Raw genomic sequence first — 21,933 nt, forward strand, 5'->3', positions numbered from 1 at the left:
GTGAAAAATTTAAATACCCTGAAGGAATTACCTTCAGTACTATGATTTCTCCAATAGCTTTGGACTTCTTCATATGCTCCAGAAGATAGTGGCAGAGAATTTGGTCGAACTTTATTCTTTTTTTGACTTCAGAGTCCTCCATGCTCTGATACTTCCATGATGATTTAGGCAGTTTTTTTCAGATTCTCTAATTTTTTTATGCCCCTTATCAGTATTATAACAGTAATTAACCAATTACTTGTTAGAAGTTTTTTAAATCGAGATGGATTGGTTGGTTGGTTGGTTTAGGGTTATTTTTTGGTAAAGTAGACTTACTTTTCTTTCTTCAGCTATCACTACTGCTTGAAGTTCACCTGCAATGCTGAGAAGTAAATTAGCATCATTCTTTGGATATTACTAATGCAGATAGTGCCAGAGAGCACAGAATTTTCTTTCTTACTAACTTGTATCATGTCTTAGTTATATATGCTCATTAACATCTTTACTTTTACTGAAAAGAAATATTGTTCTGCTCATCTTCGCAAGATGGTGTAATCCTTTTCCAGTCACAACAACACAGAAGATTCCACAGCACCACTGATGACTGTTTCCAGCTCATATCTGCAAGTAAGACCAACCTTCCTTCTAACTTTCTTCTACAATGTATGACTTGCCCAATTATTTGGGGAAATAGATGAAAATGACAGTACTGATATGAAGTCTGTGGAAATTAGAAGGAATTAGAATTCCTTAAATTATTTGAAGGTTTTTCTTCATTATTTTCTTAGCACAATCATGGACTTTTACGTTTTGAATTCTATAGTTTTGGAGAAAGAAGTAATCTCTCCTTTAAAAAAAAGATCTGTCATTAGTTCTGCAACTAAAAGCAGCAATAATTCCTGCCCTAAGTTTGTGTATAATTTGTACCTCCAACCACTTGAACTTTTTAAAATTCTAAATGCAAATATCAAAGATTTAAATGTTAGTAAAGTGAATATTTGCAGATTCCAACAAGGGAAAAAAAAAAGAAACAACAAATAGGGAGGACCAATTAAACAGAAAAGATAAATGAAAAGGGCTATAAAGAACAAGAGGAGAAAGAAACTGAGACACTCTGACAGTGAAGAAAGTTGATAGGTAGAAAAGATAGGAAGAGACTGAGACAAGCAGGATTATGCAGTACAGGATTGTCTTTCAACATAGTGTAGAACAAAATCATCTGATTTATCAAATGGAATATCTTTCTTTAAACACAGAAAATAGCTGGATGGTCTAAGACTACTTAACTAGATTTTGGTTGAATTTTATTGTATTGATCCAAATCCCTAACTCTCAAGTGATGTGTGCTCTGCCTGCTTGAGGCAATCTTATAAGCATAGCACCGTTACAGCTTTTATGTATGTTTAACAGCTTTGAAAGTAATCAATTTAGAATGAAAGCAAAGCATTTTGTGAGTTTGAATAAAACAGAATCAGATTACTTGATCCTCAGGTTTCAAGTTAGTCCTTCTGGTCAGAAGCAAAAAAAGTTAAAAAAATCTCGTAACAGAAATCTTCATGAAAATCAATAAATCACTACAGAACACCTTGTTTTGGAAAAACAGTGTATTTTTACAGATTACATGTTGTCAAAAATAATTTCACCATTTTAACATACCAGTTTAACTTTTTCTGTAGGATTTTGAAACTCTCTCCTCCTTTTAGACTGTGTCCCTGAGACCTCAATTCTGAACATGGATATCTAAATTTTAATTTTCTGAAATCTTAGGAGATCTGAGGTAACAGGTCTCTCAGATTGAATCCAGAAGAGGACATGACAGTAAAAATTTTGTGAAGCAATAAATATAACAAAAGATGAAGAAACATTTGAAAAATTATTGTCTTTAATGAAATACTGCCCTGAAAAATTCAAAGAGTTTTCATAGAATTCTAGCCCACTTCATTTAAATACATGGGAATAAAATGTAGGGCTACTAATATCTTTGAACTTAGTATGTAGGAATACTGCATCTTTACCTTGCTTAAAATCTTTAAGTAATTTAGGGTAAAATGCACAGGTATGCACAGGTATTTTTATATATGTTTGCATGCTTTTAATATTTTAGATTTTTTTTTTATTTTAATAAACATTGGAGGTAATAATATTAGCTTGATATCATATGATACAGATATTACAAAAGTTTCCTTGAACATCACAAGTCTCTGTATTTTAACTGGCAGATAATGAAACAAGTATTTTTTTTTGTAGAGGGTTTTGATGGACAGCACAGTCTCTTTCAGTGTAACCTAACAGACAAGTTAGAACTTATATTGTAGGACCAGTACTAGATTTCTGTGTTGAATATACTTTTCATACAATTCAAGTTTCTGGTTCCTACTTCTGGTATCCAAAAGTTGAAAAAAATGTGATACTCAGCACAGGGTACAGATGTTTTATTAAACTGCCTATGAATAGCTATTTATAGCATATGTACACAAATAGATGGACTATAACAATATTTGTCAATGTAATATTCATACAAGCCCATTTATTTTTTTACTGAATGCCAAAATCTTGTTCAGAAATGTAGAAAGCACAGAATATCCTCTTCCTTTATCCAGGCTCTCATAATTTAAAATTGAATTTATATATGCATGCTTCTTAACAGTGAAAGGTCTTTTAGAATTATATATCCAGTATATCCAGAAAAAATGCTATAGTATATTATATTTTTTCTTTGGCTTTATCCATTGGCTTTATAGACATTTTCTTGATTCATTTTTCACGAGAAAGGAATCCTCAGGGTTGGCTACATAAATGACTATAGAGCATTAGAAAGCTACCGATAGTGTTTGCACAAACTCAAAAGAGGTCAATTAATGTTGCAAACATTTGACATAAATTTGTTTGATTTTATGCTATAATCTCATTAAAATAATCTTAGGAATGCACTAAAGTCTTTATTTTATGAATGTTAAGCAAACACAGAAGTATATGTGATGGCTGTGATAAGACAAAAGAAATATTTTTCTTCTAACTTATAAACAAGTACATTGGTCTTCGCTCATATTAATACCTATCATGTGAAACTGCCCACAAAATTCAGTCAGGTTACATCAGTATAAAAGCAAACTGACATTATAATGAAGCATGAAAATCTTTTTTATCACTTTCTAAAACATATTGTAAAAAGAAACACTTCCCTTAAGACCTCCTGTATTCTTTGAATCCTTTATTATTCAAAAATTGTGTTCCTACAATAAAGAAGAAAAAAACCTCTTTGTGTAGTGATTGCTTACAAGAATACTCTAGATATTAATTTTAAAGTAAAGGAATTAACATTCAAATAAATTAAACTATATTTGATAAAAAATACACATTGTTTGTAAAGTTTTAGGGTATATATAATTTACTATTAACTGACTTAGAAACTTTTTTTTTTAATTAAGGTTTATATCTCATACTTTTTTACAAGGAGAGAAGAAAAAAAAAATATCCTAGAGGATATAAGAGAATTGTTCTTAGGTTCCTTAGTAAAATAATGTAAAGTCCCAAACTGGGACTGACAAAGAAGTATTTCCTTGGACCCAACATAGCAGTATTTTGAAGAAATACCTGTTTCACAGAATCAGAGAGTCACAGAATGGGTAAGGTTGGAAAACACCACAGTGGGTCACCTTGTCCAACCTCATTTCTCAGGCAGGATCATTCTAGAGCACATTGCACAGGAACTGTGTCCAGACATTTCCTGAATATTTTCAGTAAGAGAGACTCCACAAACTCTGCAGGTAATCTGTTGTACAGCCCAGTGCCCTTCCTAATATATCTCAGGATACCACTAGCCTTCTTGGCCACAGGGCACAGTGCTGGCTCATGGACAAATTGTTGCCCACTTGGGCCCCTAGGTCCTGCATTTGGCTTTGTTGAACTTTAGTAGGCTCTTCTCTGCCCATCACTCTACCCTATAAAGGTTGTCCTGAAGGGCTGCACAGCCCTCTGAGGTATTAGCCACTCCTCCCAGCTTTGTGTCATCAGCAAACATGCTGAGGAGGCACCTGCCCCTTCATCCAAGGCACTGATGCACAAGTTAAACAATACTTGGACCAGTATTGACAACAAAATACTCTGTCAGTAGTCTTTCTCCTTACCAAAATTTCTGTAATTCTTCTCTTCAACATTAACTTTCTTTGATAGGTTAATGTCTGAGAGTAGAACTCATGAAACCTTGATTTCAATAAGATGCCTTCTAAATACTGAAGCACTATGGGAAAGAATACAACATTTAAAATTTAAATTTATTTTCTAAAGGTAAAACCAACAAAATTAATAAATATCTTCTCATCATATAAAATTTGTGTAGTTAGAATACAAAAATTATAACTCTTCCAAGTGCAGGAAAATTCTTTTTGCTACTTTTAAGGAATTGAGTAGTGTAAGACATTCCCAATGTCTTTGGGGCATCATTTTATATCAGGAGAAATGCATTTTCAAGGACAGCTGATTTTAAAGAATTTCTCTTACTTGTCTTTCAAGGTCCATGTAGAAGTCTGTTCTATGAACATATTAGTCTGTCCAACAAAAAAAAATGGCTTTGGTTCATAAATTTATCTTCTTTTGCAGCCATTTTTGCCTAAGGAAGCCCCAAGGCCATGCAATTCAAATAATATCTGAGAGCATCACTTTAGTTCCTTAAGCTTCAGCTGACAAGGTGCCCTTGGTGCAAAAAAGCTTAGGGCATCAGACTAACACACAGTTTTAGAAAACCACGTCTTTGAGAAAACAGAAAGAAGGGATTTCTTTAGGAAAATTGTGAGACCATTGCACTTGAACTCCCGTATTAAGTCGGAGAATTATATTAAACCCCATAGTTATAACCAAAGGAATGCACACTTTAGGATGTTAATCTATGAAAAAAAAATACAACGAAGTGAACAAACAAACAAGCAAGTAAACTTCCCCAAAGTTGCCTTAGGGCATCAGCTTTGTTCAGGTAGCTTTTTGCTAGGATACCCCAATGGCATAAATGAATAATAAATAGCAGCAGACAGAACATCTCCCAGGTGGACCACACACACATGAAGTGAAAGATAAAGGAGCTCCTTTTTTTTTGGGGGGGGGTGGGGGGGGGGGGTGGGCAGGGAAAATGTTGGTGGGTTTGGTGTTTTGGGGGGTTTTTTTGGTTGTTTTTTTTTTGTAAGGTAAGAAGAATGTGACTTGGAAAGAACAAAATGGTTGTTAATAAAGACAACTTGGAACAGAAATGCAGAAAACAGAGGATGAAGAAAAGAAAATAGAGGAAGAAGTGGCTAAAAAGAGAGGAGAAAGAAAGGCAGGTGGTTCAGTAGGAAATTACATGAGGTTCTTTGCATGTTATGGCATTATACATTTTGGTAGAACACTATTATTGTTATATCCTATACTATATGTATAGTAATGCTTTCACAGAGAAAAAAACAACTTTTGATATAAGCAGGACTGGACATTTCAAAACAGAAAGTAAAACAGGTTTGATCTTCAAAAAGTTATACTTTACTGAGATGCAAAAAGAGTGTACAATTATAGATCATCCAGAACAGAAGAATGGTATATAGGGTAAATTACGCAGAAAAAATAGCTTGCATTCAGGCAAGTGTATAAACCGAATATATAAAATACTTCAGAAAGGATTCCCATCTTTTATGTTTGTTGATTCTTGTAGGAATCATGGGAAACATCTACACTGAGAGTTATGAGAGATGAAAGTAGAAGAGATGGAAGAAAGAGGAAAAAAGTTATTAAGACAATAAAAGCATTAAATCACTGATTCTGGTCTCCATCTTTAATACACCAATAATAAACATTCCTTTCTCCTTTCTCTATTAAACTAAATATTGATTCTGCAGTGATTCATTTCTATTTAAAGCTACTAACTTCTCTGGTGAATGGTTGTTAATCTACCAATGATACTGTAAATGTTTTGCTGCTGGTATAGTACACTTCTGCATTTCCACCTCACGTGATTTTATTTTTTTTTCCTCAGGATATGAATGCAGAAGACTCCGGATTTTCATTTCTAATATTCTGTGTCTCTCCTATTACAGAATATAAGACACAGTATTTCCTCTCAGAATCGTCCAGAAGTGGCTTGTAGCAACTATGGAATTTGTGAAACATGTTACATATTCCTCAAGCTATAGAGAAGAGGGTTTTTGTAAAGAGGCAGCAAGTATGTTTATCCCACAGATATTTACCACCTCAAAGTAATGCCATGACAGCTTGAGCAGGAAGGACAAAGAAGAGTTCTGCACACTTTGCAGGATCAAGCAACCTGTTAATACTAAAGGGTGTGTTAAGTACTTGTGACACGTAAGATCTGGGATATACTGTCGGTCTGAATGATTTTAATCATCTTCATTGATTAAAGAAATGCTTCACATAAAGACTATTGGTCCATAGGAATGTACTTTGGAGTTTTATAGAGAAAAGCTGGGATTACCCCAAGTGCCCCATGGCTTGCAGAATTTAGCTACAAGCTAGTGGCTTTAAATTAGAATTTAGCCTCCATTAAGAATATCAAATTAAAAAAAAGGCATTAAGAATGAATTAATGTGTGTTTCACAGTAAATCAGCCATCCTTGTCATATTGCTAAAGCTGTGCATTTAAAAATATTCAATAGGAGAATGCAGATAGAGAAATCTAAATAAAGATCATTAGAGTACATATAAAGTATGAAGAACATTTAAGTATCAACATACAAAGAGTAAAAGTATTCACAAAATTAAAAATGTAGTTGTAAACATTTTATATCAGTTTCAATGCTTTGTGTGTACATAAATGCTGAGCATCAACATAAATAGAAATATTAAAAATTAAGATTAGTAGAAGAGTTATTTTTTTGTATGTACTTTTCACACATATTTTAATAAATAAAGGAGCATTCAGTTCAACGTTTAAGTATTTTTCAATCATTTACTTTTAATGGTACAAACACTTGCAGGGCCCTCTACTTTATTGCTACAGGAAAAATAGAGTTCACTTCTATGTAACTATAGGGAAAACCCGAAATGTCTTGGTGAATTATTTAACTGTCATATAACGCTTCTAAATCTGCAGTGACTTCAAGGATCACAAAGAATGTAGAAAAAAGCACAAATACATTTATGTTAAAATTGCATATACACAGAAAAGATAAAGTCTTTCTGGTTATATATTATCCTATTTTTTAAAAATCTCTCAAATTTTTTGACACAATATTCCTGCCAGACAGATAATCAATCCATCTCCTTTTATGATCCTGTTACTTATATCTCTAATTCCTGGTTAGCATGGCCTCTCAAAGCATGAAGTACTCTTTCTGCATTAGTGTTATCAAAACAATCCAAATTACACTGAAAAAAAAAAGTGAAAAAAGTAATGATAATATTAAGGCCATCGGGTGAAGCCTCTATATTCAGAACAGTGAAGAGAAATTAAAATCCTGACACTATCTGCATAAAAGTGGCATCTGAGTGAGATTGAGAAAGGAAGTGTTGAAAAGCTATCAGATACATGAGGGATTAAGACAAGGATTAAACCCTGGAAGACAGATGGCATGAAAATTCAAGTGCATGGTTCAGAGTAGAACATCTCAGCACAGAATATCTCGAGTTGCAAGGGACACATAAAGATCATCAAGTCCAACTCCCTATTCTTCACAGGATTACCTAAAACTAAACTGTATGACTATAAACATTGTGCAGATGCTTCTTGAATTAAGCAAGCTTTATTCTGTGACCACTTCCCTGTCTACCCTGTGCCAGTGACTGACCATCCTCTCAGTGAAGAGTCTTGTCCTAATGTCCAGTCTGAACTTGCCCTGACACAGCTTCATTCCTTTTCTGTGTCCTACTGTTGGTCACCAGAGATATCAGCATCTCCACTGTCACCTTCCAGGAAGTAGTGGACTGTGATAAGGCCATCCCTCAGCTTTTTCAGAGCACTCTACAAAGTTGTGGTGTAATGGGAAAGGATTAGTGGCAACACTTAACAGTGTCACAAGACAAAGTAATTGGACAGATAAAGACAAATAACAGGACAGAAAGTGTCACAACACTATTGGTGCAATATTGAAGCTTTTTTCAAAAAGAGTGGTGCCATCTGGCCCACAGAGCAGTGTGGGAGAAGACCCAGATTTTATAAAGTGGTAGGAATATTACAAGCCTTGGGTCAACAAGGATGTGGACTTTACAAGCCCCCAGGCTCCCAATATTAATGTTCTGCACAAGATCTACAGTGTCTTGGATTCAAATGCCCCTTCTATGGACACTTTGGCAGTACAATAAAAGTGCATCATAAATATGTCCTCCCTATTGTATTTTTCCCTTAGTCATTCCCTGTCCAAGTTTCTTCTTCCCATAATCCCCTAGGGTCTCTTTTGCACCGTTTCTCCCTCTTGGTTTGTTAGGCAGTTCCACCCCTCCTCCCCATTGGTCTGTTTTCAATCCTTCATTTGCATGCCTTCTGGTCAATGGGAAGCTGAGCTGCACCCCTTGTTCTAGACACTTCCCTGCTGAGCCCATAAAAATGGGCGATCTCAATAAAACTTGCTTCTTCTGTTGCCACTGAGTCTCCTGGTGACTGGACCTCTCTTCAGGGTGCGGTGGGGGATCGGTGTGGAGGGGGCCTTCCTTGGCTTTGAGGGGCTGGGGCTGATGCGCTGAGCACTGAATCACTAGAGCTGATTAATCACGCAGAACTGAACCCCTCAGAGCAGAGCCGCTCACCAACATTCGGTGGTAAATCACCCACTGTTAGAGCAGGAAGTTGTATAATGCCTAAAGTTGTGTGCATAAGTGTGTGTGGTTCAAGTGTTTTGGTGTCTATTTAGTCTCCTCATTCTCAGTTTGGTCTTAACCTGTGACACTTATTGAAACTCAAGAGTTTTCCATTAATGTTATTTTGGGGTTTGGGTCCACATTATTTCACTCTGAACTGAATCACAACAGAACTTGGATACAAAACTTCAGAGAACCATGCAAAGGTAAAATTATTTCCAGCATACAACAATTGTCTAGATTGAAAAGTTTCGGAAAACATCATAGCCTCTGAATATTGGTGTTCAAATAAAGACACACACAATGTCCAACCTAGCTTTGTGTGTGTGTGTGTGATTACTATACTCCTTAAAAATATGATTTTGGTTTAATCTTCCTGCTCCTTATTCTATATTAGTACCACAGAAATTAATATCTGTTTGTTTTGAAGAAAATTCTTGGGAATAGAGACATTCAAAGACAAAGGCCTCTTTAGACATTCTGAAGCCTAGAAACTTACTGAGAAAGAAATAAAAACTAGTCTTGTATCTAGGGATCTTTGGGGACAGAGTATTATATAAACTAGCAAACACAAAATATTTTTTTTTCCTATTTTTAATCTTTTGGTAATTCATACCTTAGAAAATTATATTTCTTGTATTTAATAACACCCTGAGAAGTCAGACAGAGTATTTTTAATGATTTTTCAGCTCCTGTTTATCTTTGTTTGGTTACATAGTACTCTCTCAATTGCTACTTCTGTCCACTAATTATGTTTTGCAAAAGCAGGACTGCTTTAAGAATAACTTGGGTTTTGAATGTGGAGATTACTATTAAATGTTTTTACAGCTCCTGAAACCATAAAATAACAGCTGAGACATAATTTTTGCAGTCAGTAAACGCAGATGTCCCCAAGTAGTCATTACAGAAACCACTTGAGTATTTGATGGAGATAGCTTATTATTTGTATCTGAAGTATCTGGGCAAGGACTCTTAACATTATTTGAGAGCTTATTATGAAAGTATTCAAATGCTATGAACCATATTTATCCCTATAGCTGAAGATCATTTTCTTAGAAGAGCACAGCAGCATTTTCTTTGTGATGTATAAAATAGCACTTGCATACACAGATTAAAAAAAGTCACTAAAAGGCTATTAGAGATGTTGTATTTTGTATTATGATGTGATTTTTATTTTGGGAAAGGTTTGCATAGGAATGAGTTAAAACATTTATGACAATAAAATGTTAAGGATAGCATGAACACAAAGGCAACTTTGTATGTTTTTGTTGTATTTCATTGATACTGAACTTGAGTACTAAAGATGCATGAAATCTGATTACTTATAGACAAAAACATAAAGTTTAATCCTGCAAACATTTATGTGTGTGTTTACTCAGGTCAGTGAGACAAGTTATGAATTGCAGCCAACAGGTCTGTTTTTTATTAGCACTTACTACCTGGCATTATGCTCTCTACAGAAAGGGTAATGGATTATTCATGGCAACAAACACATAATCTACTAACAAATGTTTGCAGGACAGGCCTGAAGAGCATTCACAGGATTCCTGTTGTCCAATTCTAAATTGTCTCTTTGAATAAAATGAAGTTTTCAGTAAGAAATGACTTGCATAGGTGTAAAGTAATCACTGGCCTTTGTAACTTATATCACTTTAGCCTCTCTGGAAGTTTGGGCTTCATTTTCAAGCAGTGTGTAGGGTACTTTTAAAAACAAAAATGTAGGGTTTTTTTCAAATGCTATTAGCAAAAGAAATTTGAGCAAAAGCAGAAAGAAGTAGTAAGGTCATTGTCATGTTTAATTCAATTCACTTTGTAGCCTTCCTATTTTTCACATGCAGCATAGTGAACAAAACGAATCATCATTAGAATATCACAACCTGAACCCAAATCATTAGGAATAGATGTAATTTGCCAGAATATAGACATTTTGGCTGATTTACATCGTGGCATAAGTATCTGGTTAACAAGAAAATTAAGCAAGTTTAATATTTATGTTGTTTTGGTAGTAGTAATGTAGTTATACCTATGATGGTCAGAATGTCCTTAAATGAGACAAAGTGTGTATAGAAAATCTAGATTGATTTTTGTTGGACCAGTTGAGAAAACCTGAGAACAATGAAGTGGACTTTTCAGAAAGACTTGATTCAGACCCATAAGTCAAAACCTCTGCTAATTTTCTATTTTGCTAGTGCAGCTATTAGCTAGTAATAGTTTCCAATCCAGACTTCATGCATTTGTTTCATTATGGCTGTGCAAAGGAGCTGGAGTTGGTAAATCTGATTCAAGCTCATTTATTTTTGCCTGGAAATGTCAATCCAGCTGCCTATTCAAGCATTGTTCAGCAAGGTACCAACTGCATCTAAGTAGAACTTTTGAATCCTGACAAGCCACTGCAGTCTTTTCATTAACAATGTGCAGAAAAGAATATTCTTTTCTGCATAAAAAAATAAAATAATTATTCAGTAAGTTCACAGTTTATTCCTAAGAAGGGAAAAATGTAAAAAATACTGTTCAGTTATTTTTTAAAAATTATTTTTACTGCCCATGAAAAAGAACCTGCTGTCAACAAGAATGTTAATAGAAAGAAAATCCATGCCTCTCAGAAAAGTGTGTGCAGTGATGCAAGTTTCTTTCTACCACCAAAATTAATACCCACCTGAGACCCATATTTCAAAACCAGAAGCCTGTAGAATATACACAGCTGTATGTTTATCCACTGCAATTCATTAAAATATCTTCTAGAAGTACAGACTTTCTATTTTTATTCAGGATACAAAGGGTATATACAAAGCTCTAAAGAGCATTCAAGAGACTCACAGCTCTAGGTCCCAAATTCAGACACAGTTTAATCCTTTTTGAATAAAGTGAAGTACATTCCTACATTTTACCTTATCCTACTCTGTGTTTATCAGAACTGACTGAAATACTGCAGAAGATAAACATCATTATAAAGTTATGTCAGAAATCAACAGGAAAAAGAATCAGAAGATAAAAGCACAGAAAACCATCAAAAGGGTGAAACTCTTAAGGATACATGAAGTTGTGGGTGAGGAAACTAAAAACTCCCAAACACAAACATCTTCCCTAACCAAGAAGTTTCCAGGTGTACTGCAGCAATCAGAGAGATGCAGCCTAAAGGCATGGGGACTGCTAGTGATACCTAATCAAAGAGAGGAGCAGGTGCTGTGCTAGAATTCCCCTTCAGGCTCTAGAGAACAGTGCTAGAAATCTTTGCAGCCAGTGTGTCTTCGGCCCACAGAGAGGGATTCATTGCAAATGTGTTTTGGGTAAGAAAGTGAGGCTAATTGTATTTGTTATGTCAAGACATGGTGCTGGCAAAATGAAAGTCATATGAGGATATATTTTGGGATGTTTATTTGTACTTTTATACATGAATTATCCCTTTCTAATGCAGCTCCAGACGTAGTTCTACATATTCAGTTTTGAATGCTCCTTATCAAGATCTTATGAAAAGTCAACTAAAGATGAAGTATAATTTCCTAACATTTTCTATGATGTATCCACAAGATTAATTGCATTCATGTAAATACACATCTGGGGTTCATAAAAGCTTTAGGAATGCATTCCACAAAGTGCTATTTTCAAAGTACCATTATGTTTCCTCTCAATTTAAATTCAAATAATTTCTGAAAAGGTGTTTGTAATTAACTAAAATTGATTGTGAACTAAATGAGAGCTAACTTTATGTGAGGCAAAGGAAAACCAGTAAAAGTAGAAGGCTAGCATCACTAGTAGATATATATCATAGCACCCTCAAAACCTGCTTTAGTTTTCTAAAAATATATACCAGTGCACTGATGTTTATAAAATACATTTGAAAGCACTAAGCCAGCACCAGTATTACAGAATGTACAAAGTTACATGCTCAGAGCTGTGGTGAACACCATAAAATTACAAATCGGGAGATACTCAGCAGCAACACCATTAACATTGCATTTCAGATCTTGTACAAATCAGCATGAACATTATAAAAGTCCATATCAGAGTATGTTCAAGGTAATATCTTGGACTCTTACTGTTCCACCAAGCCCTTTTCTTCTATACCTCCTGCCTTTCTTCATAATATTTTGCAATGTGTTAGATTTTTAGTTCCATAGAACAGAAACCAGTTCTCGTAACTGATGTATAAAGCCAGATTATCCTATGGTGAAATCCAGATAATAGCAGATGTTCACATAAGCATGCACACAAGATATGTCTGAAATTCATGTGCAAAAAACCAGTATTTGTCCAAACTCCTACTACCTTGAAAACTTGTATTGTAATAAACTTCTTAGTAAGAACTTCAACACTCAACAATTTGCTACCAACTTTTAGTAGGAAGACTTCAAAATAAATGCTGTCCTTCTTGCTACATCAGCTTATAGGAAAAGCATATATGCATGAAAAATTAGTCTGAACAGAGATTTCATTCTCTTTCCAGGTTTCTGAAGTTGATATCTTGGTGTACTAATACAGCTGTGACCACAAGATTTTCAACAACTTTATCCATATGTGGTTTAAAACTTGAGTTTCTCAGTGCTAGTAAGAACTTCTAGTTTTTTTGCTGTGTTATAGAAGTTGTGGGTCTTGCATTGCAATATTGTGATCTTTAGATAGGAGTAGGGTTGTTGCTACATACGATTTGTCATAGGGGTGAAACACACAGCTAGCTCATTGTTGGCACTGAAAGAAAACACATGAACCCAAACGCTTTCTTAATACTAGAATTTTTATGAAAGCATTTTGGCCAGGTGGAACTGTCATATAATTATATTCTGCAATTATGTTGGATATTGAATAATAGGTTTTGGAGACTATCCTTCCACTTTTGTGCCTTTATGTCACACAGAGTTATGTGCCAATAAAATTGCACACTTAAAACCTGTCAGTTGCCTTCAGGCCCTAACAACCATCAGCCAGGGAAAAGAGGCCGTGGTCTCAGCTCCTGGTAGGAGCACACTACAGAAATTATAAAATATACTTTGGCAACTGTGTTAAAGTTAGCTTGAGATTTCATTGCTTCAGAAAGGATTTTTGGAGATATATAACTGGATTCTGTGATCCTTGTATCGCTTGCATAGTCCAAAGGAAGAGAATTATTTTAGGAGGCCTGATGCTTTGGGCTGTATCTAGACAAAAAAAAAAAAAAAAATTCTAATCCTATGTTTGTTTGACCTGAAGTAAGTGAGTCAGTATCACTGTAGAGTATCACATCACATATCAGAGAGTGCAGGACATTTTTTGAGGATTTAACTGATTTTTTTCACAGTTACAACTTACTGCTGAATTTTAGAAACAGTAGGTTTTAGAAGATCATAACATTTTCCTGACTTTGCTGTGGAGAACCACCTGGCAGGCTGGAGTGGTATCAGAAGTTGATAAAAGTTTAGGAACTGCACAAAGAGCATGCTCCTAGTTCTTATGTGTCCTCTCACAAGATGAACAAAATGTTTATCTTTCGCTTATTTTCTGTCCATTCTAGGCAATGTCAACCTAAGATGACAGGATAATATTTCTACACCTAAAAGGAGTTTTCCAAAATCTCTTCTGGGCTCTCATCAAGATTGCGGCCTCTCGTCAGAATAAAGGACATTTGGGTGTTTTAATTCAATATCAAATAACTGTCAGAATGCCCTCAGTGTCTACATATGCAAAAGATGGAGATATCCATCAGTATATCCAAATAAAAAATGGTTCTAGTTTCTGTATGTAAGTTAGAATTTTTGGCTCTGATTGATAGGTAAAATGTTTCCCCAGCAGACACACTTTGTTTAAACCCAAAAGTCAGGTAAGGACGCTTCTGAACAACTGGAACCCAGTTAAGAAATATCAAAGTTATAGATCTACTAGTGTTATTTTTTGTTGAATAGTTCAGAAATAAATAATAGCAAGGCTTGTTATAAAATCTGAAACTCACATAATGCTTTTCCAGACTCTTTTCTTTCTCAGGCAAGTGGCAATAGTAACACTACTCACCTCTTCTAAGTTTCCAGTTAGCCATAGCTGCAGAAGGTAAAGTATATAGTGGTAGCAGTGTCTTGTTATACACATTTTGAGATGCAAATACAAAGAATAGGAAAACTGATGGGCTTGTCAAATTCTTGCCTAACTAATTTACAGCTATAAGAGATGGAAGAAAACAAAGAAAAAAAAGTTGCATTAAATGGCACAGGAGAAGAAAAGTCAAGCTACCTGACAGGATTGAACAGGACCTACAAATAATATTAAAAGAAAGTGCTTCATCCAACTGTTAAAGCCACACAAATAATTTATTCAGTTAAGAAGAAAACTTCCATTTTATATTCATTACATGGGTGGTAACTCAACTTCACAGACATATACCATACTTTTTTCCCAATGGCAGAAGTGAAAATAGAAATAAAAAGCCCCACTATCAAGAGGGTAATTGATTCCAAATAAAAAAAAACAAACAAAAAACAACAAAACAAAACAAAAAAAAAACGCAAAACCAAACAGAAATACCACCATGCCCTTAGTGCTGTCTGTTAAATGATAAATCATAGATCAAAATCCTTCCTATAAAATATTGAAGCAAGCCTTATACTCCTCAAGGATAAATTAACAATTCAATGATTTGAACATACTAATGACCATTTGAATCCAAAATAAATTCAGAATGCTATGCTGATGTCTGATTTCATCACAGTTTTACAGTCATCTGCTTATGACCACTTCAGTCATAATATTTCTGAACATTCATGAAAAGTGCTTTTAGATATGCTAACAATGAGAGTGTTCACTTTGCCAAAACAGTTAGTTTTTCTCTCTTATAGACCTCCAGATATAAGCCAGATATATAGTCAGAAGCTCATATGTATAACCTTTTCAGCATACAAATGGTTTTAATCTTCAACACAATTTTTTTCAACAGAGTTTTTTTTCTACTTTGCTTTCTGGAATAATTGGCTGTTGCTTTCTAGGTAGCCTTCTTTACTGCAGATATTCCTTCTGTTAACAGAGGGGTTTTTCCTGTCTATTCAGAAATGGCATGCCTTGATTTTTGTAATAAAATAAGTGCAAGTTTATGTGGGTAGAACATATCAAACAAGTAATAAATTGCTGTCAGTATTGACTTGCCAATGATAAGAACTTGAACTAAGGTTATGGCAAATTTTTCTGAAGGCTTTAATTGTGTACTGAAATAGAAAGTCAAGACTTTTTTTTTGTTTGTTTTATAGGTGACATCTGCAAAATACTTAGTTGTCCTCTACTCTTTCAGAGAATTCACTTTGTCCTCAAAAGATGCACATGCTTTTTCATGCTTCATTCACTTGATTAAAAGACAAAAACCTTCAACATAATTAAACTACAATCAGTCTTTGAACTAAACCATATGCTCTTTTTTCCTCATTGCACAAGAGAACTTGCTGGCCACTAAGTACCATTCCTTTGCACTTAGACATATTTTTACAATTTTAGTCCAACTACTTTGATATAGCTGAAACCGGGTATGAAAATCCTGTGAAATCCAAAGCGCTTCTTGCTTGAGCACATTTTAAAAAGTCTGACCACCATATTCAAATTACTTGGAGAAATGGCCCTATGAGATGAATTTTTATGGTTTAAATTGATGAATTTTGTTCTATGCAAGAAGATTCTCCTATAAAAGAAAATTTCTGATTGTATGTAGTACAGAAAAATGAGGTAATAAAATGCTTTAATTTAATCTGATCCCCCAAACAAAAAGCTCTTAAAAATTCTGCAACAGTTGTATGGGAAAATGAGCATTGTTCAACTGTCATGACTACGGTTTTTTTACAATAGATTGTTTTAAATTTAGTCTTAAATCCACATGTCCTGTGCCCACAATATTGTATTTCAGGATATTGACAATATCTTCATAATTAATTTGTTCTCAGGTAAGGGATACATAATTTCACCATAACACACTTTTAATGAGATTTTTGTCATAGGGTAAATTTTTGGCAATAGTCTATGCTGGGATAAGTTGTTCCAGTGCAATCAGACGATCTGTATCAAAAAGTTATGATAATACAAGAGAATACATTTTGCATTTTGGCAGGTAGATTTTCATAAGAATTTTTTAAGGCTGAGTTATATGAAGCAGGACTTGCTAGAAAGAGCTATTGTGAGCTGCCAATACATTAAAGAATATTCATTGGCAATGAGAACAGTGGTATCCTGGAATGATCCATCAAGCACTGATGCATTCCTAGCTTCATCTGAATCTGTCTGGAGTTTGCAAAGTAAGTCTGACAAGTTCAAAGAATTACTGGCTTCCCCACAGGGACATCTCTCCATCTGAATTACTATTTTCTTCCTGCTGTGTTCTTTGAAGAGCAATATCACATCCTCGGTACTTGGACTGTGGCCATTGTTAAAACACTCAGGTGTCAATTAGTTCTTTCTTTTACCCCAGTTTTTTTTCCTTCCTTTGTGAGATGTAAGCAATTCTGTCCTTAGGCCTGTGGTACAGGTTGACTAATGTTTGTAGCTGTTTGTAAATATCTGGTCCAAAGATGCTGTTTGTTCACTAACTCTTGTGTATTGGAATTAGGAATTTGTCAGAATAAGACATCACAAAAGATTTTATTCTGTAAATGTGTTTTTGCATAACCAGATTTCTTTTCTGACTTTTTTTTAGATATTTTTTAATTATTTCCACTCACAGCTGGCAACTGTCTGCTGTAGTGAGCAGGCTGGGGGAAAGACCTTGACATGGTTCCACAGCTTATGATTCCCAGGACTGTACTAATGCTTTCCCTCTTCATATTGCTGAAAAGGTTATTTATAGCTAATGCCAGCATGAGCACTAAAGCCAGACTTCACATCTCAAATGAGCATTGCTATTCTTCATGCAGAGTCAGATTCCAAAGTACTCCTCTTTCCAGCATGGTTTCTAAGTGTTTACACACAGACAAATGAGTATGGTCAGACATGAAAGAAATGCTTGTAAATTTAAAGTGCTTTTTACTCTTTTACTGTCCCCACACCACTCAGTGATATCTGACCCATCCTAGAACAGCTACAGCAGTACGTGTGGGTGTGCCACTATACCTACTAATGGCATTGTATGTATTTCAAGGGGAAACATTAATGTGGATTACTAGAGCTGTCATGGTTTTAATTTCTTAAACATGACATGAGGTGGTAGGGCTTCTGATAAGGTAGATACTATGAAGTCTGAAGAGCCTTAAAGGCACTTAAGATAGTTTCATGTCCTGGCACTATTCCTTTACCTAAGGTAATCCTTGCTACCATGGTACTAGTATGCTTTACAATCTTTAGCTTCACAACAAATTGTTGTGATGCTAGCAACTGTGGCAAGACTAGAATTTTAGGATTGAAGACATCAAGCATAAAACTATTGGGGGTCAAATGAACTGAAAAAGACCTCTCATATGATATTAGAACTTTAAATGCAAAAAACGCCTCAAAACTCCCATGCAGCTGCCATCCTTCTGTAAGGATTTAATGATGAAAGACATGCCTATGCTAGGCCTTCAGATGTTTTATGCCCTGTGGTTCTATGTTGGAAGAAATTTGAACTTAGAAGTTTCTGTGCACAACCCAGGCCATGGAGAGGGAAACGGGGCTCCTGCATCCTTAAGCCTGCTTCAAGAAGAGCAGTAAACAATAGAAAGAATGTGGCAGCCATTGGGAGAAGCAGATAAACACATTGATACAGAAGGGCATAGCTTTGAGAAAAGTACCAATCCAGCTGGTAGCGCGCCCTAGCCATAGACCAATGATATTCCGGTACTATTCGTGGACTCAGAAAATATGCGATATGTGTGTGTGTAATGTAAACAATAAATCAGAGCACAGATCATACTCCTAGGGAGGTTACAGCGTGACTCTCGCGCCGAAGCCTGGGGAGCTCAAAATATCGACATTTTTTACTTTAGTTCTATTTTAGAAGTCCTTCAGTGTTTAAAACTTTACATAATGGAACAGTGCAATAATGAGCACATGTTTAAATTTCACAATTTGGATGTTCCTCTACCAGAGAAGGAGCCTGTTCTACCTGGTATACTCAGACCATGCCTATCCCTTCTTTTTTCTTAAAACATAACTGCTGAACAAAAAAGTACAATGGTGGTGGCAATTTCCCACTTCTTTTATAAAAGCAACAGTAAAACAGTCTGACAGCATGTGAAGAGTTAGGATCAGCTCTCTTCATTACCGTCCTCTCCACTTGAAAGAAATGCAAGCCTTACCTTAAAAATGAAGGCCATTCTAAGATGTGCATGGCAGGGAACATCATCACTTCACATACTGAAGTGTCCTTGCTTTACATGACATATTTGAAGACTTGTGTGGTGTTAGAAGATGGCATAAGAATTAGAGTCTCTTATCAGTTAGGAGCTCCAATTGCAGCTCCAAAGATTATGTATTTCAGTGTATGGCTGCAGGGTATGTATGAGACTCTTAAAGCTCAAAGTGGAACTCAGAAATTCTGCTTTCATGTGACTGTCTTGATTCCTAAATAACATAAGGAAAGTGTTTTGAACCCTGGTCTCCTCATCTTAGGAGAGCTATGGCACAATCAAAAAAAGGTAGAGAAGAGACAGCACTGTCAGCTTTCCTGGCAGAAACACCTGTGTTTTAAAGAAAGGGAACAATTGAAGAGTGCCTAGACCTTTTTTCCACATTTTCCTATCAGCTTTCTTAAGTTAGTCCCTGAGCACAGTTCCATTATTACTGTGACTCCTATTTTAACACCCTTGAGTCTCTCCATCTCTGAGGGAGTTTCATCATCCAGAGTGGCAAGCAAAGCTGCCTGAAGGAAGCATTCAACAGAAACTGAGTTCATTCTTAATAGCTTTCTTACAATCCTTTATGCCAGCACCATTACAAAGTATGTTAACATGGTTTCACCACAATAATCTAACTCAGGTTTCCATCCAGTTTTCATTCATTTTCATGAAAGTGGCCTGATATGACAAATCTAAAAATATGAACAAATTCTACTGTTCATGTAGTAATCATAGTTTTTAACATTCTGTGGTTAATTTTACATGCTGTCATTTACCTTAAAAGTACTGAAGATCAGTTTTGTTTTTCTAACACTTTAAACTCTGGTTTCCATGATATTAAACATTATGTTATATCATATTTTCCTGGTTTTAGCTAGGGTAGAATTAATTAGAGGGGGTGGTTGAACGAGTGGCTGCATGGTACTTCATTTCCATGTGGGCTTAAGCCACAACACACAGAAAAACTGTTTTTGCAAAACACTCTGTCTTTATCATCAATGTATCCTTATGTCTAATTCATACTAAAAAACATTAGTCCATAATAAAAGGTGTCAGAGCAAGAAGAACACACAGTTTTAATCAGTTTTAATTATGTTTAAAAAGTTAAAAAAGTCTATACCTTAAAAAAAACCAAAACACAGTACTTAATTGTTCAAAAAAAAAAAAGTAAGCACTGACAAATTGAAGTCACTGTAATAATCCATTGTGATGGAATGTTTGGTTTGTTCTTCTGTTGTTGTTTTTTTTTTTTTAATAGATGTTTGAGCTTGTTCGGTGTCCTGGAGATGGGTTAATAAGCAACTATATGAGCAAAATAATTACCTTCCTGTTTTAACACTTGATGAGAAAACATGAAACCAAGGTCTCATATCAGTTCACTTTGGCAGAGAAATATGTTCAGTGGATCTTAGAGATGTTTTTACGGTGTGATGTGAGACTGCCTATCCAGAATACAGTAATTTGCACAATTCTTAAGCGGACATGAATGCCAACATTGCTTAAAGACTACTGACACTAAAATGGCTGAATGAGAAATTGTAGGAATATGCTGAAATGAATCCCATGGAAGACAGCGCTGGACAAACACCTTGAACAACTCAGAGACTTGCAGTTGAAGTTTTAAAGTGCAGTTTTACTTGTAATAGGGTTTTTTGTAGAAATTCCCTGCCTAGTTCTGTTACCCCATCTATGCTGATGGCCACTACACCCTGTCCATTATATCCCTCGAGCTTCTTTGTTCTTTTGATGAGCCAGCCATTGAGCTAGAATGCCCTGTCCTGGGCCAGGCAGTGCTCGCCCCCACCCAGGAGCCCCGGTGATCAGAGGGGCCTCGGGCCCTCCCCTCTCTACCCTGTTATTCCCCGTGTGTGCCTCATGGCTGGGGGGAAGGGGGCGGGGCGGGGGGCAGGGCCAGGACTCTAGCCAGCCCTGCCCCTTTCCTAAATTCATTGGCTAATAGATCTTTGACCCTGCCCCTTCCTCAGTTTTCACCCAATCCAGCCCAGATCTGGCGTCTGCTCCCTAAGATCTGTAAAAACCTTTGTGGATTGTTTGAATAAACACTTTTACTTCCTTGCCTGGATTTCCCTGGGCTGCCTTGTTTCTGGTTCCCATCTCTGCATCCCCTTGGACAAAGGGAAAAGCAGAGACCCGTCTCCCTTCCCTTCAAGGCTGCACAAGAAATGGTATTGAATGCCTATGAACTCTCAACTTTGACCTTACCGTAATTAGACTTTCAGTTTCTGAGACATAAACATCTTTGTTATATGTCTTTTCATTTGATCACCATACCGGCACTTTCATATCAGACTATTCAGCATTCTATTTGTACTTGTACCTGCTGGTAGCACAGTAGCTGCTGGATTGCAGTGAAACTGCAAGATGCTCCAGTTCAGAGCCTTGCTAATGCTGACAATTGATTTAGCATTGTAAGCTACCTCAACAGTGCTGGGCTAGTTTTTGTTCAGAGATTTCAGTAGGGAGTTATTTTAAGGGATATATTTCCTTTGTTGGGGCAAAAAAGCACAGTTTGTCTTAATTATCCCTGACGTTTCAAACCTCATACCAGGCACTTCCTCCAGGGACAGAAACAAACCAGTCTCCTCCAGAAACCAAGTGTGAAACGAATAAATAGGGCTCTGGTTGCTCTAATAGCATAGTAGCGGTTACTATTTTTATTGTGGGGGGAAGATGCTGTCTAGATTGTTTCTTTTTATCTCTGAGGAAATTCAGGGTATTGATAGGTGAAATATTGTGGGCAATTAAGAAAGGAAAAAGCTGATCTGAAAAAGCAATATTTCTTAGGTACTTGGTTGCCTGGTATATTCATTCTGAGAGTTAAGTTTTTCTCAGAGGAAAGGGAGGGAGCAGAGCAGAGATGTATCATGAACAGAGGCTGTGTTTCTTTCCATATGCAGCCTGCTCAAGGTGATAGTAA

This window comes from Pithys albifrons, chromosome 5 (assembly GCF_047495875.1).
Source record: "Pithys albifrons albifrons isolate INPA30051 chromosome 5, PitAlb_v1, whole genome shotgun sequence".
NCBI classification, from domain to species: Eukaryota; Metazoa; Chordata; class Aves; order Passeriformes; family Thamnophilidae; genus Pithys; species Pithys albifrons.